This window comes from Arctopsyche grandis, unplaced genomic scaffold, assembly GCF_051622035.1.
Source record: "Arctopsyche grandis isolate Sample6627 unplaced genomic scaffold, ASM5162203v2 HiC_scaffold_23, whole genome shotgun sequence".
Taxonomy (NCBI): Eukaryota; Metazoa; Arthropoda; class Insecta; order Trichoptera; family Hydropsychidae; genus Arctopsyche; species Arctopsyche grandis.
Window position 1 is genome coordinate 348,089 of NW_027518431.1, and position 6,694 is coordinate 354,782.

Here is a 6,694-nt window from a genome sequence, read left to right on the forward strand (position 1 = left end):
TGGTTAGGTTCAGATGGGTGAGGTTTGGTAGGATAAGAACTTTTTGTGGATATTTTGGCAATGTCGAATTCTCTGACTTCGGTGATAGTTAGGTTAGGTTGGGTTAGGTATTGTGAGGTAAGCACGTTTTGTGGATATTTTATTAATGTCCAATTCTTTGATTTCGGTGATGGTTAGGTTCAGATGGTTGAGGTTTGGTATGATAAGAACTTTTTGTGGATATTTTGGCAATGTCGAATTTTCTGACTTCGGTGATGGTTAGGTTAGGTTGGGTTAGGTATTGTGAGGTAAAAACGTTTTGTGGATTATTAATCAATGTCCAATTTTTTGATTTCGGTGATGGTTAGGTTCAGATGGGTGAGGTTTTGTAGGATAAGAACTGTTTGTGGATATTTTGGCAATGTCAAATTCTCCGACTTCGGTGATGGTTAGGTAAGGTTGGGTTAGGTATTGTGTGGTAAGGACGTTTTGTGGATATTTTCGCAATGTCCATTTCTTTGATTTCGGTGATGGTTAGGTTCAGATGGGTAAGGTTTGGTAGGATAAGAACTTTTTGTGGATATTTTGGCAATGTCGAATTCTCTGACTTCGGTGATGGTTAGGTTAGGTTGGGTTAGGTATTGTGAGGTAAGCACGTTTTGTGGATATTTTCGCAATGTCCAATTCTTTGATATTGGTGATTGTTAGGTTCAGATGGGTGAGGTTTGGTAGGATAAGAACTTTTTGTGGATATTTTGGCAATGTCGAATTCTCTGACTTCGGTGATGGTTAGGTTAGGTTGGATAAGGTATAGTGAGGTAAGCACGTTTTGTGGATATTTTGGCAATGTCCATTTCTTCGATTTCGGTGATGGTTAGGTTCAGATAGGTGAGGTTTGGTGGGGTATGAACTTTTTGTGGATATTTTGGCAATGTTGGATTCTCTGACTTCAGTGATGGTAAGGTTAGGTTGGGTTAGGTATTGTGAGGTAAGCACGTTTTGTGGATATTTTGGCAATGTCTAATTCTTTGATTTCGGTGATGGTTAGGTTCAGATGGGTGAGGTTTGGTAGGATAAGAACTTTTTGTGGATATTTTGGCAATGTCGAATTCTCTGACTTCGGTGATAGTTAGGTTAGGTTGGGTTAGGTATTGTGAGGTAAGCACGTTTTGTGGATATTTTATTAATGTCCAATTCTTTGATTTCGGTGATGGTTAGGTTCAGATGGTTGAGGTTTGGTATGATAAGAACTTTTTGTGGATATTTTGGCAATGTCGAATTTTCTGACTTCGGTGATGGTTAGGTTAGGTTGGGTTAGGTATTGTGAGGTAAAAACGTTTTGTGGATTATTAATCAATGTCCAATTTTTTGATTTCGGTGATGGTTAGGTTCAGATGGGTGAGGTTTTGTAGGATAAGAACTGTTTGTGGATATTTTGGCAATGTCGAATTCTCCGACTTCGGTGATGGTTAGGTAAGGTTGGGTTAGGTATTGTGTGGTAAGGACGTTTTGTGGATATTTTCGCAATGTCCATTTCTTTGATTTCGGTGATGGTTAGGTTCAGATGGGTAAGGTTTGGTAGGATAAGAACTTTTTGTGGATATTTTGGCAATGTCGAATTCTCTGACTTCGGTGATGGTTAGGTTAGGTTGGATAAGGTATAGTGAGGTAAACACGTTTTGTGGATATTTTGGCAATGTCCATTTCTTCGATTTCGGTGATGGTTAGGTTCAGATGGGTGAGGTTTGGTAGGATAAGAACTTTTTGTGGATATTTTGGCAATGTCGAATTCTCTGACTTCGGTGATAGTTAGGTTAGGTTGGGTTAGGTATTGTGAGGTAAGCACGTTTTGTGAATATTTTATTAATGTCCAATTCTTTGATTTCGGTGATGGTTAGGTTCAGATGGTTGAGGTTTGGTATGATAAGAACTTTTTGTGGATATTTTGGCAATGTCGAATTTTCTGACTTCGGTGATGGTTAGGTTAGGTTGGGTTAGGTATTGTGAGGTAAAAACGTTTTTTGGATTATTAATCAATGTCCAATTTTTTGATTTCGGTGTTGGTTAGGTTCAGATGGGTGAGGTTTTGTAGGATAAGAACTGTTTGTGGATATTTTGGCAATGTCAAATTCTCCGACTTCGGTGATGGTTAGGTAAGGTTGGGTTAGGTATTGTGTGGTAAGGACGTTTTGTGGATATTTTTGCAATGTCCATTTCTTTGATTTCGGTGATGGTTAGGTTCAGATGGGTAAGGTTTGGTAGGATAAGAACTTTTTGTGGATATTTTGGCAATGTCGAATTCTCTGACTTCGGTGATGGTTAGGTTAGGTTGGATAAGGTATAGTGAGGTAAGCACGTTTTGTGGATATTTTGGCAATGTCCATTTCTTCGATTTCGGTGATGGTTAGGTTCAGATAGGTGAGGTTTGGTGGGGTATGAACTTTTTGTGGATATTTTGGCAATGTTGGATTCTCTGACTTCAGTGATGGTAAGGTTAGGTTGGGTTAGGTATTGTGAGGTAAGCACGTTTTGTGGATATTTTGGCAATGTCTAATTCTTTGATTTCGGTGATGTTTAGGTTCAGATGGGTGAGGTTTGGTAGGATAAGAACTTTTTGTGGATATTTTGGCAATGTCGAATTCTCTGACTTCGGTGATAGTTAGGTTAGGTTGGGTTAGGTATTGTGAGGTAAGCACGTTTTGTGGATATTTTATTAATGTCCAATTCTTTGATTTCGGTGATGGTTAGGTTCAGATGGTTGAGGTTTGGTATGATAAGAACTTTTTGTGGATATTTTGGCAATGTCGAATTTTCTGACTTCGGTGATGGTTAGGTTAGGTTGGGTTAGGTATTGTGAGGTAAAAACGTTTTGTGGATTATTAATCAATGTCCAATTTTTTGATTTCGGTGATGGTTAGGTTCAGATGGGTGAGGTTTTGTAGGATAAGAACTGTTTGTGGATATTTTGGCAATGTCAAATTCTCCGACTTCGGTGATGGTTAGGTAAGGTTGGGTTAGGTATTGTGTGGTAAGGACGTTTTGTGGATATTTTCGCAATGTCCATTTCTTTGATTTCGGTGATGGTTAGGTTCAGATGGGTAAGGTTTGGTAGGATAAGAACTTTTTGTGGATATTTTGGCAATGTCGAATTCTCTGACTTCGGTGATGGTTAGGTTAGGTTGGGTTAGGTATTGTGAGGTAAGCACGTTTTGTGGATATTTTTGCAATGTCCAATTCTTTGATATTGGTGATTGTTAGGTTCAGATGGGTGAGGTTTGGTAGGATAAGAACTTTTTGTGGATATTTTGGCAATGTCGAATTCTCTGACTTCGGTGATGGTTAGGTTAGGTTGGATAAGGTATAGTGAGGTAAGCACGTTTTGTGGATATTGAATTAATGTCCAATTTTTTGATTTCGGTGATGGTTAAGTTCAGATGGGTAAGGTTTGGTAGGATAAGAACTTTTTGTGGATATTTTGGCAATGTCGAATTCTCTAACTTCGGTGATGGTTAGGTTAGGTTAGATAAAGTATAGTGAGGTAAGCACGTTTTGTGGATATTTTGGCAATGTCCATTTCTTCGATTTCGGTGATGGTAAGGTTCAGATGGGTGAGGTTTGGTAGGATAAGAACTTTTTGTGGATATTTTGGCAATGTCAAATTCTCTGACTTCGGTGATGGTTAGGTTAGGTTGGGTTAGGTATTGTGAGGTAAGCACGTTTTGTGGATATTTAAATAATGTCCAATTCTTTGATTTCGGTGATGGTTAGGTTCAGATGGGTGAGGTTTGGTAGGATAAGAACTTTTTGTGGATATTTTGGCAATGTCGAATTCTCTATTTTCGGTGATGGTTAGGTTAGGTTGGATAAGGTATAGTGAGATAAGCACGTTTTGTGGATATTTTGGCAATGTCCATTTATTCGATTTTGGTGATGGATAGGTTCAGATGGGTGAAGTTTGGTGGGGTATGAACTTTTTGTGGATATTTTGGCAATGTTGAATTCTCTGACTTCGGTGATGGTTAGGTTAGGTTAGGTTAGGTATTGTGAGGTAAGCACGTTTTGTGGATATTTTGGCAATGTCGAATTCTTTGATTTCGGTGATGGTTAGGTTCAGATGGGTGAGGTTTGGTAGGATAAGAACTTTTTGTGGATATTTTGGCAATGTCGAATTCTCTGACTTCGGTGATAGTTAGGTAGGGTTGGGTTAGGTATTGTGAGGTAAGCACGTTTTGTGGATATTTAATAAATGTCCAATTCTTTGTTTCGGTGATGGTTAGGTTCAGATGGGTGAGGTTTGGTAGGATAAGAACTTTTTGTGGATATTTTGGCAATGTCGAATTCTCTATTTTCGGTGATGGTTAGGTTAGGTTGGATAAGGTATAGTGAGATAAGCACGTTTTGTGGATATTTTGGCAATGTCCATTTATTCGATTTTGGTGATGGATAGGTTCAGATGGGTGAGGTTTGGTGGGGTATGAACTTTTTGTGGATATTTTGGCAATGTCGAATTCTCTGACTTCGGTGATGGTTAAGTTAGGTTGGGTTAGGTATTGTGAGGTAAAAACGTTTTGTGGATTATTAATCAATGTCCAATTCTTTGATTTCGGTGATGGTTAGGTTCAGATGGGTGAGGTTTTGTAGGATAAGAAATTTTTGTGGATATTTTGGCAATGTCGAATTCTCTGACTTCGGTGATGGTAAGTTAAGGTTGGGTTAGGTATTGTGTGGTAAGGACGTTTTGTGGATATTTTCGCAATGTCCATTTCTTGGATTTCGGTGATGGTTAGGTTCAGATGGGTAAGGTTTGGTAGGATAAGAACTTTTTGTGGATATTTTGGCAATGTCGAATTCTCTGACTTCGGTGATGGTTAGGTTAGGTTGGGTTAGGTATTGTGAGGTAAGCACGTTTTGTGGATATTTTTGAAATGTCCAATTCTTTGATATTGGTGATTGTTAGGTTCAGATGGGTGAAGTTTGGTAGGATAAGAACTTTTTGTGGATATTTTGGCAATGTCGAATTCTCTGACTTCGGTGATGGTTAGGTAAGGTTGGGTTAGGTATTGTGTGGTAAGGACGTTTTGTGGATATTTTCGCAATGTCCTTTTTTTGGATTTCGGTGATGGTTAGGTTCAGATGGGTAAGGTTTGGTAGGATAAGAACTTTTTGTGGATATTTTGGCAATGTCGAATTCTCTGACTTCGGTGATGGTTAGGTTAGGTTGGATAAGGTATAGTGAGATAAGCACGTTTTGTGGATATTTTGGCAATGTCCATTTATTCGATTTTGGTGATGGATAGGTTCAGATGGGTGAGGTTTGGTGGGGTATGAACTTTTTGTGGATATTTTGGCAATGTTGAATTCTCTGACTTCGGTGATGGTTAGGTTAGGTTAGGTTAGGTATTGTGAGGTAAGCACGTTTTGTGGATATTTTGGCAATGTCGAATTCTTTGATTTCGGTGATGGTTAGGATCAGATGGGTGAGGTTTGGTAGGATAAGAACTTTTTGTGGATATTTTGGCAATGTCGAATTCTCTGACTTCGGTGATAGTTAGGTAGGGTTGGGTTAGGTATTGTGAGGTAAGCTCGTTTTGTGGATATTTAATAAATGTCCAATTCTTTGTTTCGGTGATGGTTAGGTTCAGATGGGTGAGGTTTGGTAGGATAAGAACTTTTTGTGGATATTTTGGCAATGTCGAATTCTCTATTTTCGGTGATGGTTAGGTTAGGTTGGATAAGGTATAGTGAGATAAGCACGTTTTGTGGATATTTTGGCAATGTCCATTTATTCGATTTTGGTGATGGATAGGTTCAGATGGGTGAGGTTTGGTGGGGTATGAACTTTTTGTGGATATTTTGGCAATGTCGAATTCTCTGACTTCGGTGATGGTTAAGTTAGGTTGGGTTAGGTATTGTGAGGTAAAAACGTTTTGTGGATTATTAATCAATGTCCAATTCTTTGATTTCGGTGATGGTTAGGTTCAGATGGGTGAGGTTTTGTAGGATAAGAAATTTTTGTGGATATTTTGGCAATGTCGAATTCTCTGACTTCGGTGATGGTTAGGTAAGGTTGGGTTAGGTATTGTGTGGTAAGGACGTTTTGTGGATATTTTCGCAATGTCCATTTCTTGGATTTCGGTGATGGTTAGGTTCAGATGGGTAAGGTTTGGTAGGATAAGAACTTTTTGTGGATATTTTGGCAATGTCGAATTCTCTGACTTCGGTGATGGTTAGGTTAGGTTGGGTTAGGTATTGTGAGGTAAGCACGTTTTGTGGATATTTTTGAAATGTTTAATTCTTTGATATTGGTGATTGTTAGGTTCAGATGGGTGAAGTTTGGTAGGATAAGAACTTTTTGTGGATATTTTGGCAATGTCGAATTCTCTGACTTCGGTGATGGTTAGGTTAGGTTGGGTTAGGTATTGTGAGGTAAGCACGTTTTGTGGATATTTTTGCAATGTCCAATTCTTTGATATTGGTGATTGTTAGGTTCAGATGGGTGAGGTTTGGTAGGATAAGAACTTTATGTGGATCTTTTGGCAATGTCGAATTTTCTGACTTCGGTGATGGTTAGGTTAGGTTGGGTTAGGTATTGTGAGGTAAGCACGTTTTGTGGATATTTTGGCAATGTCGAATTCCTTGATTTCGGTGATGGTTAAGTTCAGATGGGTAAGGTTTGGTAGGATAAGAACTTTTTGTGGATATTTTGGCAATGTCG